This window comes from Henckelia pumila, chromosome 2, assembly GCF_033568475.1.
Source record: "Henckelia pumila isolate YLH828 chromosome 2, ASM3356847v2, whole genome shotgun sequence".
NCBI lineage: Eukaryota > Viridiplantae > Streptophyta > Magnoliopsida > Lamiales > Gesneriaceae > Henckelia > Henckelia pumila.
The window spans coordinates 114,245,242-114,264,526 of NC_133121.1; the positions used below are offsets into that span (position 1 = coordinate 114,245,242).

Sequence of the window (19,285 nt, forward strand, 5' to 3'; positions counted from 1 at the left end):
TAAAATTAAATAAAATTAAATACTTAAAATTTTGAGATAATAAAACTCAAAATAATATTTTTGGGCTCTAAAAAGGTTCATAAAATAATTTGGCTAGAAAGTTGTCATCTCGTCCGTCCACGGTCCCGTCTACGCGATCAAATAATTAAAATACTAAAAATCATAAAAATTACTAATTATGGGTTAAATGCTTAAAAATAAATTAAATCATGCATAAATAATTCACATAATTATTTAACCCATAAATCATAAATTTAAATAATTAAATATCCTAATTATGCAGGCAGATTTACGTAATTAAAAATACCGGGTGTTACAGTTCTTCCCCTGCTTTGTGATGAGCTTGTTACTGGGGATGTTCTTGTAGGTCCACTTCTTTTTTCTGACCTATAAGATCTGGCCTTTTGTTTGGACCAAATTGTCCTTGGTTTCCAAGAACTTCTCATTCTTTTATTGTAGGGATTACTTCTGAATTTCTTCCTTTTAAATCTCTGTGATCTGTTTCCAATGATCGTTGGAAGATCATTATCTTTACAACATAAAGGTGTACGTTACCCCTTATTTTCTTGTAGTTCTTCTGTAATGCTGCCATATGACACCATTCTGCCAATTTTCCTTTCAAAAAGGATGCGCGTCTTGCCAAAGTGTCAAGATGACCTAGAACGTATTCTTTAATCAACATTTCTCTCCAGGGACTTGGCATTTTTGCGAAAAATAGCTGAATAGCTACATTTTCCTTGACTCCTGAATTCCATCTGTATTTAGTGAATAACATAATGTATTCATCAACTAAACAGATATCATGTAACTCGAGGCTATACAGAGCTTGAGTATATCTTCTCTTTTTCTCTGTATCTTGATTGTTGAAATAGTCTACCCCTATGAATTGTGCTTTAAATAGGGTGACCATTCTTTCTCCAATTTCGCTGAGGGATTCTCCTGCTAAATTGATTCCTTCGTATCTAGCATAGTCATCTCCCAAGCAATCTTGACAGATTCCATTAGACTCATTTCTAGAAGTTTAATGAATCCTTCTTTATTGAGATCTAATGTCCCTGCTGCAATTTTCATAGCTGACGTCCAATCATCTATAAGATCGTCTCTGTTTTTGAAGTCCAAAACATCAAGGTTTAACATAACCCCGTAAGGATGTATTGGATCTAAAATAGTTTTTCCGTAAGGAGTTTGATGGAATGAGATTTTACTCCTTCTTGATCTGGTTCCTGCTGGATGTGAATTTTCTCCAACCTGAAACTCACTATGTGGTTCTTTTGTTTTAACCACATATATTGGGGGTTTTCCTATGGGTTGTTCACCCCAGGGGAGTTCATTTTTAGATCTACTACTTTGAGATTCGCAAAAGAATCTGCGAGATCTTGTAGATCCTCGAGATTTAATCTCTCTAAAGTAGTCATCAGATAGTGTTTTTCTCTGATACTGCTTTTATAAGATTAATCATCCTTTCATCATCAGTTAAAGGTTTTTGAACTATTTTGGTTTTACCTTTCTGATGTAACAACGGTTCGGTATCAAACGAGAGTGGTAACCTTCCTCCTGTATTTCTTTTTCTAGTACCTGAAGTTTGTTCTAGATTTGTGATTTTAGTTTGAAGATCCTTTAGGGTTACAAGAATTTCTTCTTGTTTCTTAAGGATTCCTTCAATCTACCGAGGTATTTCATGCAGCTGATTGCTGTAATATTGTACCGTCTTTTGAATTTCTCTAAGATCTCCGGAGAGTTTAGAGGAATCTGGGGTAATTTCTAAAAATTGAGAGTTAGAAATCATCTTTTTGTCGTAAGTAATCTATTGTGAACAAATTAACTTGTTTATAGGATTTCATATAAATAAAATCCTCTTGATTCAAACCTTCGTTTGAAGTCATCTTTTGTAAAAAATCTTCTCCTCAACAAAGAAAAATATGAGTTAACGAATAATATTAAGCCTGAATATTTAACCTAAAGCTTTGATATCATTTTTGCGGATGATTCAAGTACCATAATTGAGCACAAACATTGCATAAATGGAGTACATAAATGCATAAATTGGGTACAAGAATTAAACATTGGATTTGACCAAGTTTGGTGGTCCTAGGGAGTTTTAAGAAAGAATTTTTATTGTAGGGATTTATAAAAAAGTTAGGTTTGGGTTTAGAGATTTATTCACAATTGACTCTTATTTTAAACTTCTTAGACCTTAAATATATCATACATTAAAAATTAAAAATTAAAAATTAAAAATTAAAAATTAAAAATTAAATTCTCTAAATACATTATACAATAGGGTTGTATACCATACTATCTCCCCTTTTATCAACATCACAATTTCCTCCTCCCTCCTAAATCTCATCACCGTCACCTTCTTCCCGATCAATTTTTCCATTTTGAGAGTCACCCCATTTCCGTCGATTTCCACTCATTTTACAGTATCCCCAATTTTCCTTGACATCCCCATCCAAAAATTCTCATCAACACAGAAAAATTGGGCAAGAAAGCAGATGATAAGAAACCCTAAATTGAAATTAGTTGAGTTCAAGGTTTGGAACACAATCTCGGTTGAACTTTACGAAGAATCAAAGAAGCTTGAAGCAGGTTTCATTGTTGATTAATTGAAGAAAAGCTCTATTGTCGGTAGAATGGAATCTAAAGATAAGTTTTCTTCCAACCTTGCGTTATTAGGTACCTGTAAGTGCAAATGTCAACTTTTTGTCATTTTAATTTTTAGTGGATGTAGTTTGGAGGATATATTTTTGATTTTGTCTGGCAAATATGAAGAAATAAATCTCTTGTCTATGTCATTACAATACCTAGCTCCGTAGCACAAGATGTATGTTACCTTAAATGATAACGATGATGTTCGTAATATGATTCATCTTCACATGTATATGAGGCTGAGTGTGATCGAATTGAGGGCTGAGTTGAAAGACCAGATTCAAAGAGGGTTCAATATGGAGAGGTAAAATACATATGTTTCTTGATTATTCTGCCCTATGACCTTATTAGTGATGTTATGATTTTTTTTAATCGGTGTGCTTCTGTAACTCATGTTAAGCATGAATTTGCACATGACATTATTTATACATCTTTTAGTTCAAAATATTAATTTTATAGCCCTATATTAGTTGATTAGTCCTTTATGAAACATGACTGCACAATATAAAATTATGTACATATTTAAGTTCATTTTCAATCTTGATGGTGCGTATGAAATTGTTTCTACATTTTTAAGTTCAAAGTAGTAATTTTATATACGTACAATATATTTGTCGTGGTATGTTGAATTCTGAAGTTATGAATATGAAATTCATAAGGGTTGAAGAAGATAACAGACAATCCAGAAGTGATAATGTGGTTGAAAAAGCCCCCATACAAAATTCACTTGAATCTTGGTTACATTGCATTCCCGGGAAAGGGCAGACATTTAAGGATACTACAGAATTTTGAACGTACACTAAAAATTATACTGTTGCAACTCAACGCTCATTTTGTTATAAGAAAAATGATAGCAGAGAGATTAATTTTGTTTGTACTGAAGTAAATTGCAAATGGAGAATTTATTCCTCTAGACATAAAGCAGACAATCTATTTGGTATCATAAAATGCAATTTACAACATACATGTAGAGATTATGTGGCAGAGGACATCCAGGGCCGGTCCTATTAATTTTTTTGGCTTGAGTCTAACTTAAAAAAGGGCCCTACGAACACTCATAATACTTCATTACAAATTTCTTAAGTAAAATCGGCAAAACGAAAATACAATATTTATTACAATGCAATATTTTTGTTATAACTAAACATGCCAAACATATTAAAAATGTTCACTTTAACACAACTCGCCTTACAGTTTTGGTGGCAAAAATACTAATCAAATCAGTATAATCAAGTTGTTCAATAACTTTTTTTTCAATTGATAACATAGCCAACCCATTCAATTTTTCTTGTGACATAGTAGATCGTAAAAATGTTTTGATGAGCTTCAACTTTGAAAAACTTCTTTCTGCGCTTGCCACTGTAACTGGTATAGTTAACAGGATTGCTTAGGAAAACAACCATCCATCCTTTTCAAATAATCTAATATATCAATGGCTGATGTTGATTCTTCTGGCAAAGAACACTTCAAAAATGTTAACTCCGAAAACAAATCATCTCCATTAACATCAGAACAACCATTATGTTTAAGAGAACTTTCAAGATTTTTGCAAGACATCAACAAGCTTTCATCATCTGCAAGTCGTAGTCTCTCTACCTTGAATAGAAAATCAAATATTTCTTCATATTTTTTAAACTGCTCAAATCGAGACTCAATAGACGAACGAGTTTGATCAACTATGAAGAGAAAGTAGTTAACTCTGAACGACTCCTCTGCTGACAGTGCTACTTCAGTACTACTACTTTCATCAAATTATTTTTTTCTACGGACAACTCATTTTTCTCGAAATACAGCTTCAATACCCATTACACTTGCCATTTCTTTAGCTTCAACAATTGCCTTATCAAAACCAGATTCTCTATAATCTTCAAGAAATACCAAAATTCCTTGTAAGAGTTTGATAGCAACATCAATATCCATATTTTCGGATTGAAGAAATTTACTCACAGTGTTTATTGCGAATAACAACTTATACCAAATCACAACACCAAGTAAGAATTCAAACTTCTCAAGTTCATATAATGCCAAGGTCTCTGCTTCACTCTTTGTTTTTGGATCTTCAGTTTCTTTTGTCAAATCAATCAAAGCATCTCTAATTTGAGCAATTTGTTCTTTTATAGGTTTCACGCTCTCTACATGACTTTCCCAACGTGTTTGTGATAATGGCTTAACTGTCAAACCCTTTACATGATCTTTAAAAATTCTCCATTGCTTGGTAGATGAGGAGAATAATGTATAAATGCGTTGTATCACTCCGAAAAATGACATAGCTTGAGGACAACAGTTCGCAATATCACATAATGCCAAATTAAGGCTATGACAACCACATGGAGTATAAAAGGCTCTGGGATTTATTTCAAGAAGCCTTTTTTGTGCACCTTTGTGTTTTCCTTTCATGTTAGATCCATTGTCGTACCCTTGACCTCGTATATCATCAATATCAAGCCCAAGATTGATCAAAGAATCCTTAAGATGCATAAAAAGCCCAAGCCCAGTCGTGTCATCCACCTCTATAAATTCTATCCAATATTCTTTCACTTTTGTTGAATTTTCCGACTCATCCAAACATCGTATGACAAGAGACATTTGCTCCTTATGACTAATATCTGGAGTACAATCTAAGATGATTGAAACGTATTTTGCCTTTTTGACTTTTTCAAGTAATTTCTTTCTTACTTCATCTGCCATCATTTGTATCAATTCATTCTGAATTTTTTAACCAATATATGTAGTATAGGTTTCATGGTCTTTGATACGTCGGAGATGCTCTTTCATTATCGGATCAAACTCAGCAATCATTTCAACCATCTGCAAAAAGAGGCCATTATTTTCAACATAAAGTTTCTCACAACTTCCTCGAAATGCCAATTCATTTTTCGCCAATGTTTGCACTATGGCAATTATCCTGTGCAGCACAAGTTTCCAGTGTTCTTTTTCTTTGTTCAAATGTACCTGTGCTTTTGCATCAATTGTTTGATTCTTTTGTAACCTTCATTCCAGTTCAATCCAATCAGTCATACACTTCATATGCTCCTTACTCGCTTCATGGGCTATAAGACAACAACTTAAATTATGCCAGTCGTTGTATCCTTCATTAGCTAATTGGATACCAATCTTGTTCTTTTGTTTTTTTGAACAATTTACAACAAAAACAAAAGATTTTGTCCACATAATTTGAATACAACAACCATCTTCTATCATTTTCCTCCCCGTTTGACAAAATTCTTTTATAATGCAATATATTAAAATGTCTATTAGTACTATCTTTTGGAAACAAAGTACGAGCATCTCTCTTTGGACCCCTCTCTACTAAAAAGTCTATCATTTTTTGATCAATACTATCCCACTTTTCTGGATCATCAAAACATGTCATTTGACTTAAAATTTCATGTTGAACTTTCTCATCATTTTTCTCAGAAAAATTGGATTCTTCTATATTGGAATTTTCAAGAACCCCCTCATTGTTGCCCATTTCATCCATATTGACAGATTCAAGCACTTCCTCCTCATCATTTAATTCAATACATTCTTCTTCATGCACCAAATTTTCAGCCACATTTTTACTCTCTGCAATACTAGGAGTGAATACTTACCGATATCTCCGGCTTGACTTTGAATTAATGATTCTATCCTCAACTTTCTTTTTCTTTTTTGGTATCCCGACATGTACTTGGGAGGCATGATATATGAATTTGCCTAACAAAAAAACAATGAAACAAAATATAATTTTTTTTCACTTAACCAATTCACAAATAACAATGTAATGGCTATAAAATTGCAATCATAGTTGAAAAGATAATATAAATTCGATGGCACAATTCAAAGCAAAATGAGCAATCTGATTAGTGATTATTTGAGAAGGATTAATCAACACAACCCAATTATATAATCTAGAATAAATGTCAACACTTTAATTTAAGAAATTTGTTTAACAAGTCAATAAAATTAGCCCAACAAACAATAATTTAATAATATTAAAAATCAAAACAAATAAATAATGATATCAAATTAGGGCTCACGGTTTTCCCAAATCTAAAACAAAAAAATATTTCATATTCACTAATTAGTAATTACTGACATGTGGCTGTGGCGTAGATTTAGTTATTTGATGAAATTTTTCTACGTGATGAAAAGCTTAAAGATTAAACCCACCAAAGCAGAGAAGTGATTTTCTCGGAGAAACGAAAAGCAGAAAACAACTTTTCCCTTTATTTCGTAAAATGAGCTTACTTTCTCGGAATTGTTATTTGTTCAATGTGAAAGAATTATAAATGGGCCGGTGGATTGAATTTTAAAGTCTTTTTCATAATCATAGACTTATATTTATTATTAATATATACTTATATAAACCCAAAAAAACGGGCCCTAAAAAAAATTGAAATTTTGGGCCCGAGTCCATTGACTCTTTAGCCTCAAGAAAGGACCGGCCCTGAGAACATCCAAGAGCTGATGCAACTTTGGTTGTAATTTTGATGAAAGAAAAAATAAGGGCAGAACCATCTTATCATCCATCTTCATTGTTGAAAGATAAACATAGGGATTATGGAGTAGAATTATAGTACCACAAGGTTTTGAAGGTCAAGGAATTAGCTATGCATGATATCTATGGTACCAAAATTGATTGTTACGATAAATTGATGGTATTGTCGTAATGTTCGAGAAACAAATCCTAGTGTGGCAGAGTACGAGATTGATGCTTTAACTAATAAATTTAAACGTTTATTCATTTGTTTCAATGTATGTGCCAGTAATTTTTCCAATGGTTGTAGACCAATGATTTTTTTGGATGACACTCATATAAAAACAAGTATAAAGGTAGCATCGTACTTGTTGTGAGAAAGGATGATAATGATGATATTTTTACATTGACATATTCTGTAGTGGATGCCGAGAATGATTTTAACTGAGAATTATTTTTTTTTTAAATTTGAGAAGTCTTTTACTTTCACAACATATCAGGGAGTTCGAAAATTTCACCTACTTCTCTGATAGACATTCTAGTATCATCAAGGTTGTTCATTTATTATTTCCTGGTAGTCACCGTGCTTATTGTAAGACCTCGATTCTAGTCATCTAATTAAGAAATAATCCAATCAATAAGCATACAAGATCCAAGATTGAAAATAATAAAAAAAAAATTCTTTTCGTGAACAGTGCCTCACTCGAGCGCACGGAACCCGCGCTCGAGCGAGCAAAGTTCTGTCCATTTGTAAAAACAGGGCCTCGCTCGAGTGCAGGAAAGGCACGCTCGAGCAAGCCGATTTCTGCTCAAAAATAATTTTCCCAAGTTTCTCTCGCTCGACCGTAGGAAGTGGCGTTCGAGCAAGACCTGCTCTGCCTCAAAATTAAAATACAGGCTCAAAACTCCTAATCCAACATCTAAGCCATTACACGACATGTCGGGGTATAAAATACATTCACAACATCATACAAACCTCAAAACTCCAATATTGATACAACATACTTCAAATAAAGTTCAAGTCCTAAGAATGCTTCAAAACATAACGAGTTTATCATGCTATTCGAATCCTATTCCAAAGCCTCACTTCTATCAATCACAACCCGATCTAGCCATGCTGCCTTTGACTTGATCATGTCCCACCTGATGCCAAGCACACATACAAAGACAAGACAACAACCGGATAAATCCAGTGAGAATAATATTCTCAGTAAAAGAGACAAACAGGCAATAACAAATAATATATCAAAACATGATTTATCAACCACTAGACATGCAATTTCACGTAGTATATCAATAACATGAAATCAATAACTCATTTTGAAATGTAATAAAATGCAATGCATGTCATCGGGTTTCAAGATCATCTAAATCGGATGATCAAAGGGAGTTTTGTTTTTTGATTCGTCGGTTGGGATCTCGAGGCCAAGACATCACCAACACCCACCGACTCTCCTGATCAAGGTAAATGCGATATATCTTGCTTCCTCTAGACTTAGGAGCACTATAAGGAGTTATTTTATTCTCGACCATTGGAATAAATCATCGACCAATGCCTCTCAAGTATAGTCTCCAAACGTCTAATTCGATGAGATTCAAGTAATTCGGCTCAAGATGAATGCATATGAAAATCGTAATACATTCAACATATAATAAAATTAATTCAACTAAACATGCAAGTATGTGGTTTAGTGACTCGAGAATCAATCTGAATTCGAGTATTCGTCCCTATTTGATTCAATGTCGGCTTTTACCTTTTCTTCAATTTGATGAAGCTTCCCAATCTGATCAAACTACAATGGTAAAAGATTCAATCAGAAATCATTCGATTCAAAACAACGAATAAGGTAACCTCGATACCAAACCTCGATCAATTCTTCGAGCTTTGAATTCTACGAACTCTGAATCCAACATCCCTCAGTCAGCTCTATACGGAGATATAAAGAATTCAATATCAAACAATCCAATTCAAATCAATTTAAAAGCTTAATTCCAACTTCTAAAATCCCCAAAAACTCAAACTGACTGCATAACGGCTATAAATTCGACTATCCGAAATCACAGAAAACAATCTATAAATCTAAACAACTCAAAATAACAATAATTCATCTCATTCCATCAAATTCCAACAAATCCCAAAATACCATTTTTGAATTTATGCCTAAAAATTCATAACAATTATGAACGACATTCTTTTTCCGATCCGATTTCGGATATATGATCTATGCTAGCTCAAGCACGTTATATCCGAATTTCAACCAATTTTAACGGCATCCAAAAATTGACAAAAAGCCGATCAAAGAAAAACTTACGGTATAACGAAGCTCTCTAATCTATGATTGCAAATACACCTTCAGATTGAAATTCCATCGGACGGATCGAGCAGAAACTGAAATCTAAAAGCTTGGGAGAGGTGTTAATGGAGTTGGGCAAGATGGAGAAGAAGATGGAAAGGGAGAATTCTTAGTCACACGCCTAATCACCTATTTATATTAAGTAAAGTAGTCAAATTGTATTTTGGTCCCTGAATTTTTCAAAAATTACAATTCAGTCTCTTATCAAAAATCAATTCAACCCTCGGATCTCATAACCTCTGGTTATAATTCTTAATCTCTTTTAAAATTGGTTAGGCTAATTTTGGAGTGTTACACTTATTGTTTGAGGCACTTGGTGAATAATTTTATGAAGCAGGTTAGTAATTATTTGTAATATGAATTTCCAGAATTTTGTTATTTTTTTTATTTCGATGTAATAATGCATTTATTTTGTTGTTATTGTAGGTTATGCGAATTTATCCAATACACAACAAGAAGCATTGATCTTCTGTGTTTAAAAAGGTTACATACGCCGCTTATCATTAGGAGTTTATACAAAAAAATTAACAATATCTCAGAATCCATGCCTCTTGCAAGAAAGTTTATTTGTAATTCAGAACCTAAAAGTTGGGCGAATGCTTTGTTTTGTGGAAAACTTTGGGGTGTCGTGAATAATAACATGGCTGAATGTTGGAATAATTGGGTTAAACCACACATTATCTTCCAATTGTGGGTATGGTGGATCATATATGTGACGTCCCGTATTTTTAATATTTAATAAAAGAGTTGCAGAAACAAATGAGAAAATTTTTTTTAAACTTTTTAAACTATGCAGGGAGTGCATCGCCTGAGTAAATAAACAAAATAAAAAATGAAACACGGATGCAACCCTACATTTAAGTCCATCTAAGGTACGATACGTCAAAACCTACTACTAATATTTAAATGGAATAAGGGAATGTGAGTTACTATAAACAAATTATTACATCAAATACATTTAAAATAATCTAGGAACTCACTTAACAATTATCAAACCGAAATGAACATTTAAAAGACTAAACATTTGAAATCCTCAAAACTCATCATTAAAAGACTAACAATGAAAATAATTAAATCATTATTTTTAAACATCGTACGTATAATATTGACAATAAGACATAAATAAACATAGGTAAATCTTTTTGCTTTAAATACATTAGAGCATCTGAACTGTCGTGTCATGCAATGAATTCGCCTCTTGGACTCTTCAGCCGTGCTACCAAAGCTTTTGAAATGAAAACTGCTAAACCATCTGCACCATTCAAGTGTTGGAACATGCGTTCTCGGATCAAAGATGTGATATCCGGTGCAGCAAAAGTTTAAAATTTTTTTATATGGAACGATTCCATATCATGGGTATCAAATCCTAACGATTAAATTATGCAAGTAAAATAATAATAACAATTAATATTTTACCTCTTCAAGCTATGACTTGATTATGGACTCCAACAGATTAAATCTGCTCTTGTTGTAAATCCCAGGAACTGATGACTCGCTCGATCAATCTCCTGAATTAGGTTCACGAACAGAAAACTAAAACCCTCTGATTGATTGCACTAAAAATCAATCAGATGTTTATCGAAGAGATTTACAGATTTGATCTGTCAATTCAGAATGTAATTTTCCAAAAATCACAGACTGAATTCTCTCTCAAAAGGGAGACAGGATTTTCGAATTCTCCTTAGAACTCTTCTAGGATTTTTGAAAATTGCTCTGTCAATTATGAGGTTGTGTGTCTAATTTCTGTACTGCAATAACTTATTTATAATGTGGGCTACTAACAACTTAGGGTCCATTAGTCATAAGTTCAAGCCTGATAAGCAAAGCCCGCATGTTCAGAAATTAATATAAAATTCATCGTGACTCAGAATGATAAACCAATTTCACCATTGTGCATAGAAACCATTTCTGCAGCTTTTAAAGTGAAGATAATTTTTCTGAATCCGAATTCAGTGATTTCCAAAAATGCCCATCCTTATGTCATTTTAGGAAATTCTACTCCCTTTAGTTAAGAAGTCCAACTTCTCTTTCGCTAAATTTAACTCTTTAAATTTAACTATCTCAACGGGGATTAGTAATTCATTACTTGTGTGACCCTCAATGGTTAAGGGATACAGTTAGCCGTGAGCTCACAACTTCTTGTGACTCGGAACAACAATTTCCGACTTACTCATCGAATCATGGTAAGAGCGTCTAGCAACATCGCCCTATGATTCCCTAGGTATCACTGATAGTGCCTGCAAGAACCAGTAGGTTTTGGTTAGCGTACAGTACGGTCCCTTCATCCACATATCCCGATCGAATCAACAACCATTGGTACATCGAGAGTCGTTCGAGATTCGATAACTATGCAATGCATCTTGAAGATCAAATAGTGACATCGCATGTGCTACTAGGAAACCAAGTAACCTAAATCACATCGAGTACTCTGGCTAGAGATTTGGCACACTAATATCTCCTCAGATCGCATAGGATATCCACACTCGCAAGCGTGTGGTGAATCCTTGACAACAAAGCATCAAATCCTATATGTGTCGTAACTGTACCCAATCCCGACACCTGATGACCCTCATAGAGTCGGTAAACGAGTCAAAGTATAGTACTAGCATATAGAGTCTTCATGATGTTTCAAGTAGTAAGGACTAATGGTGTACAACCAAAACCGCGGACTTATCCACTCAATTAATAATAACCACTTGGAAAGTCCGAATAGGGTAGTTCGATCATTCATCATATGAATATCCATTTGCATGCTTTGAACATCTCTATGTTTCATACCAATGAAACGTGATACTTGGCATCGCAAATGCTAGTCTCGATCTCGAGCGATCCTTATCCTTATTTGCGGACGGCTCAATTAACTAGGAACTGTTTAAAATATACAGTGACTATAAGATGTGTTTCATGATAGTGATCTCTCTTTATTCACTATCTCATCTTACTTTCACTATAGTATATTCAAGGTCTTTATCAAAACAACAATAGTATATCACAATATAACATTATGAAGAAAGATAAAGAAAATGCCATTAATGAATATAAATTATATTAAATAAAGATTGTTTACAATAAGAGACTCTCAAAGCCCTTAGCCACAACTTGGCTAGCGGGGCATCAAATCTTTCAATCTTCCACTTGCCCTATAGCCAACTAGTCATACTACATAGTCCCATTGCTTCGTGATGTTTGTCAAACAATGGTCCTGGCAAGGGCTTAGTAAGCGGATCAGCGATATTGTCTGCAGAGGCCACTCTTTCGACAGTGATGTCTCTTCTTTCCATGATCTCCCGGATGATGTGGTATTTCCTCAGTATGTGTTTGGATCTTTGATGAGACCTTGGTTCCTTTTCCTGAGCAACGGCACCAATGTTGTCACAGTACACCGGGACTGGACCAACAGCTTCAGGAATTACACCCAACTCTTGGACGAAATTCCTCATCCAAACGGCCTCTTTAGCAGCAGCTGATGCTGCAATGTATTCTGCCTCAGTGGTGGAATCCACTGTGGTGTCCTGCTTGGAACTCTTCCAAGAGACAGCACCGCCATTGAGCATGAATACAAAACCAGAGGTTGATTTTGAGTCATCCACATCGGTTTGGAAGCTAGAGTCGGTATAGCCTTCCAATTTTAATTCTCTTCCTCCATAAACCATGAATACATTCTTAGTCCTTCTTAAGTACTTAAGACCATAAATACATTCTTAGTCCTTCTTAAGTACTTAAGAATATCCTTCACGGCTTTCCAATGCATTTGATCGGGGTTGGCCTGATATCTGCTCGTGACACTCAGAGCAAAGGCTACATCCAGTCTGGTAGATATCATCCCATACATGATACTACCTATGGCTGACGCATATGGTATGTGTGTCATTTTCTCTATCTCTTCATCAGTCTTGGGAGACATAGACTTGGATAAAGAAACTCCATGATACATAGGTAGATATCCTCTCTTGGACTCATCCATAGAGAACCTCTTCAATATAGTGTCAATGTAGGTAGCTTGAGTGAGTCCTATCATTCTCTTAGATCTATCTCTATAGATCTGTATTCCTAGAATATAGGATGCCTCACCTAAGTCCTTTATCGAAAATCTACCTGATAACCATATCTTTGTTGACTGCAACATCCCTACATCATTCCCATTGAGTAGGATGTCATCAACATAAAGCACTAAGAACGTCACAGCATCCTTAACTACTTTTTTGTACACGCATGGTTCCTTCGGGTTTTTGATGAAACCAAAGTCCTTTATTGTTTCATCAAATTTTTGGTTTCAACTTCTTGATGCCTGTTTGAGATCATAAATTGATCTCTGAAGCTTGCATACCTTATGCTCGCTTCCCATGGATGTGAATCCCTCAGGCTGCATCATATAAATCTCTTCCTTAATGTTTTCATTAAGAAATGCAGTCTTCACATCCATTTGTCATATCTCATAGTCATACCAAGCTGCTATGGAAATTAGGATTATTATGCATTTGAACATTGCGACTGGTGAAAAGGTTTCATCATAGTCAACACCTTATCTTTGAGTATAACCTTTTGCCACCAATCGTGCCTTGTAGGTCAATACCTTACCATCAGGCCCAAGTTTTCTCTTGTATATCCATTTACACCCTATTGGAACAATTCCATCGGGAGGATCTACTAAAGACCAAACTTGGTTTGTATGCATCGAGTTTATTTCTGACTGCATAGCTTCAAGCCATAAATTCGAATCCGCATCAGAAATTGCTTCCTTGAAGTGTTTTGGATCATATCCAATGTCGGGTTCACTTTGATCCCTTTCAAGAAGTAAATCATATCGAATAGGAGGTCTAGAAGTCCTCTCGGATCTTTTAGAAAGAGGCGTGTCATTTAATGGTTCCTGAGGTGTGGGATCGTTATTTTGTATCTCGGGTTCTTCTCGAATTTCTTCAAGTTCTATCATCTTGCCTTTCTTATCAAGTAAGAACTCATTCTTCATGAAGGTGGCATTTTTTGAAACAAACACTTTTGTTTCAGTAGGATGATAGAAATAATATCCGATTTAATTCTTCGGATACCTTACAAAATAACATAAGGTGGATCGACTATCCAACTTATCTCCCACTGTCTGCCTTACATAAGCAGGACATCCCCAAATCCTCAAGTACGAATACTTAGGAATTTTGCCAGTCCATAATTCATATGGAGTTTTGTTCACTGCTTTAGTGTAAACATTGTTCAACAACAATACCGCCGTTTCAAGCGCATAGCCCCAAAACGAAGGTGGAAGCTCAGTAAAGCTCATCATAGATCGAACCATGTCCAACAATGTTCGATTGCGACGCTCCGAAACACCATTTAGCTGAGGTGTCATAGGAGGAGTCCACTGAGAAAGAATCCCATTCTTTTTTAGATAGCCCAAAAACTCGGTACTTAAGTATTCTTCACCTCGATCCGATCGAAGTGCTTTAATACTTTTACCTAGTTTGTTTTCTACTTCAGCCTTGAATTCTTTGAACTTTTCAAATGATTTAGACTTATATTTCATCAAATATAAATACCCGTACCTAGAATAATCATTAGAAAATGTAATGAAGTAGTTGTGACCAAATTTAGTACCAATACTAAATGGGCCGCAAACATCTGTATGGATCAAATCCAATAGATTTTGACTACGCTCAGGTTTTTCTTTGAAAGGAGTTTTAGTCATTTTTCCTTTTAGGCAGGACTCACAAGTTGGTAGAGAGTTAATATTAGACATATCAAACATGCCCTCTCCCACTAGCTTGTTCATCCTCCTTGAGGAAATATGACCTAGCCTAGCATGCCAAAGGTTTGCCGGGTTTTGACTATCATTTTTCTTTTTATTTGTTGTTATCGGTTTATCAACATAATTAATTGAAACGTCTTTTAATTTTAAGTTATATAGATCGTTTTTAAATTGTCCATTTCAAATCAAACATTCATTCTTGTAAATATTGCAAATCTCATTCGCAAAATTGCAAGAAAAATCTTCTCTATCAAGAATAGAAATAGAAATAATGTTTTAACGAAATCTTGGCACAAATAAAAAACATCTCTCTCAAAATATAGCTTACAATTGTTTTGCAAAATCAAACAAATGTTTTCCATAGCTTTGGATTCAACTCTGGAATCATTCCCGAGCCTTAACTGGGTCTCACCCATCCTTAGCCTATTACTACTTGTCATCATCTGCAACTCATTGTAAATGTGAGATCTACATCTGGTATCCAATATCCAAGAAGTAGTATTAAGTGAAACATTTATTTCATTATAAAATATATCCTTAGCAGTTCGTAACTACTCGATATATATATTCTTTGCAGTTGCGCTTCCAGTAACCGGGTTTCTTGCAGTGATGACAAAATTTTTTAGACTTGTCCATCTTTGCATGTAACATTTGGCCTTAAGATCATGGTCCTACCATTTCTCTAGTTCGGCCAACCTTTTCGAAGTTACATCAGCCGGGGCTGTTTTCGGAGGAGCCTTTTTTAGCACGTAGAAAATCTTTTCCGAACTCAAGATAATCTTTTAACTTACGGAACCATTCCGTATAGTTTGCGCCAGTCAGTTTGTTTTGTTCAAGAATTGAGACATGTGGATTACGAAGATTCATCATAATGATATACTGAGATAAAAGCAGATAATTATCGGTGATTGCTTAATTAATTTACTAAGACATAAAATGTGGCGAGATTTATTTTATGAATTTTACTCTCACTATTTTAACGATTTCACTACCCTCTAGTGAAAACGAGAAACTATTTTCTTTAGTGGGAACATGGAGTCCAAGTGACAAATCATAGTCCCGAATAATATCAGCCAACCATAATTTTCAAAAGGTAGAGCCAAATTGCTTCCAAAGCAATCCCCATGTTTTTATATTATGTCCAATAAGAGCCTAATAATATGACGCCGTTTATTGTGACATGTCAAGATGACCCATCAATATTAAGTTGTGATGGACGGTGGCCATGTGGATCCCCAATAATATGAGTCAATCCCATGTGAGTTCCACCCAACTTACAACATGTGTCGATCCAATGCACAACTTTTCGACGAACGAGCCCCCCCAATAATATGAGCTGGACCGTGCCCGCGGGTAGCATCTCATACATTGATCGTTGATGGAAGGTAGGAACATTTAAACAATATTTAAATTCCTTTTTATCTTGATATCAATTTTAAATCAATTTAAAATGAGGGATTTTATTTTGAAAATTTGTCTCATCATTCAATCTTTGTATGCTTGCGAGATTTATGCAATTTAGTCTAAACATGCATACAACAATAATATCATATATATTGTTTAAAGGATGATCGATCCCAAGAACTAATCGACCCGTGGTTGCCAATCACGAGTCTAAGTCCAATCCTAGGTGATATGCAAGTATGCAATGCAATCCTATTACATTGAGCTTCCAATTTACATTTCTTCGGTCTTTATTGTCTGCTGGGCCCACCATTGTCTTCAAATCTTTATCTCCCACTAAGTCTAATAAATTTACAATAAATTTCGATGACAAGTAGGGGATACATATTGAAGGGTGGGAACGGGCCATAAACCAGACCCACTTTTTATTACAAATGACAATTCAAATTGGGCCATAAACCAAGCCCATTAAAAAAAACCCAACAACAATAAAACCAAATGTAAACAACCTAACATACACCTACAAAATTGGTCATGGCAATCGATTATCCTTTTATCCAATAATTAATTTAATAATTAAATAATTGGATAACATGCAATGACAACATAATTAAATGGGATCATATTTCCATGGACTTCGTGACGAAGTTACCTCGATCTTCTAGAGGTTGTGATGCTATCTGGGTGATTATCGATAGATTGACGAAATCAGCATGTTTTATACCTTATCGTATGACATATAGACACGATCAGATGGCAGAGCTTTATGTCCGAGAAGTTGTCAGACTACATGGAGTGCCGAAGTCTATTGTATCAGATCGTGATCCTCGATTTACATCTCATTTTTGGTACAGCTTACAGAGTGCTTTGGGTACTCAGTTACACTTGAGCACAGCCTATCATCCACAGATAGACGGACAGTCTGAGCGTACCATTCAGACATTGGAGGATATGTTGAGAGCTGTAGTGCTTGATTTTGGCACGAGTTGGCAAGATTCATTACCACTTTGTGAATTCTCGTACAACAACAGCTATCAATCGAGTATTGAAATGGCTCTGTTTGAAGCTCTGTATGGAAGGAAATGTCGATCACCTCTTTTCTGGGATGATATTTCAGAGGTACCTGACATGATTCGAGATATGACTGAACAGGTAAAGATTATTCAGAAGAGAATGAAGACAACACAGGATAGACAAATGAAGTATGCCAATATCCGACGTCGACCTTTGTCTTTTGAACAAGGGTATAGGGTGTTTCTGAAGATTTCTCCATTCAGAGGCACTGTACGATTTGGCAAGCGAGGGAAGTTGTCTCCACGTTATATCGATCCGTAAGAGATTCTGGAGCGAATAGGCAATCTTGCTTATCGATTAGCTTTGCCTCCATCTTTATCAGGAATATATGATGTCTTTCATGTATCGATGCTTCGAAAATACCTTGCTGATGAATCTCATGTGCTTCAACCTGATGAGGCTGAACTCGATGAGACTTTGAGTTATTTTGAAAAGCCAATTCAGATCCTTGATCGTAAGGAGAAGCAACTTCGAACGAAGACCATTCCGCTTGTGAAAGTCCAGTGGAATCGTCATGGTATTGAAGAAGCTACTTGGGAAACGGAATCAGATATGCGACAGCAATTTCCAAAGATGTTTTAATGATGTGAGTTCTTCGTTAATTTTCTGTTATCCGCTATATCTTATGTGCTATTTGTACTTGCGATTTCGAGGACGAAATCATGTCTTAGTGGGGGAGAATTGTAATGCCAGAAATTATTTAATTTTAATCCGAGAATATTTAATTTGGGAATATTTGGAGTTTTGATTTAAATTCTAACATTCTTAAATTATTTATGATTGAAATTGAATGAATTGAGAAGCTGAGGACCAAATTGCTATTTGTGAAGATTTGAGGGGCTAAATTGCAATTAGGAATGAGTTATCAGAATTGTGAGTTATTACTCAGCATATTTACGTGTATGTGTGAGAATCAATTCAAAAAATTGAGAGAAACAAGAACAGAGCAAACCGATTCCTCTTTATTTCTTTGAATTGGTAATCTTCAAATTGCCATATCTTTTGCATCGGTTATTCGATTTCGATTCCGGAAAGTGTTTTGGAATCCTCGAGACGAGACCTTCGATTTGATGTAAGTTTTCTTTTGATCCCTTATGAGTTATGAATTCGAAATGACAGAGATTAGTTGTGGTTATGATTTGATGTTATGGAGTTTTATTCCTTGATTATATTGAAGTTGGGTTAAAGAATGGTTGTTGGATCAGTTTTTATGATTGCCCAGCTACTAGTCGACTTATATGCTTGCTGATATGATGGTTTGAGTTGATATGCAGCTGATATATGTGTATATATTTGTGAGATTTGATATAGTTGGGTTTCGGTTTGCCGAATAATACCAATATGTCGTCGAACTTTTGATTTGAAGTTGTTTTGTTATCTTATACTTGAGCTGCCATTGACATGAATTAAAACTGATGTTTTCTTGGTCAATATGTTGTGATTTAAGTTCATAAACAGGGGACGTCAACTCAAGAATTCCGACTTCGAAACCGATAGAAGAAAGAACACGGTTTGTAGCCTTTTTGCCTTGAAGTTGGGTTGAACTTGAGTGCAGATTTTTGATAGAGGTGTGGTTTTGTTGTTGTTCAGATTTGGAGAGCTTGAACT

At 34.9% G+C, this 19,285-nt stretch overlaps 1 pseudogene; it reads right to left on the reverse strand.

Annotated features, from left to right (window-relative positions):
• Positions 1-3,817: 3,817 nt before the first annotated feature.
• Positions 3,818-6,130, reverse strand: LOC140878206 (uncharacterized; annotated as a pseudogene).
• Between the last annotated feature and the right edge of the window lie 13,155 nt (positions 6,131-19,285).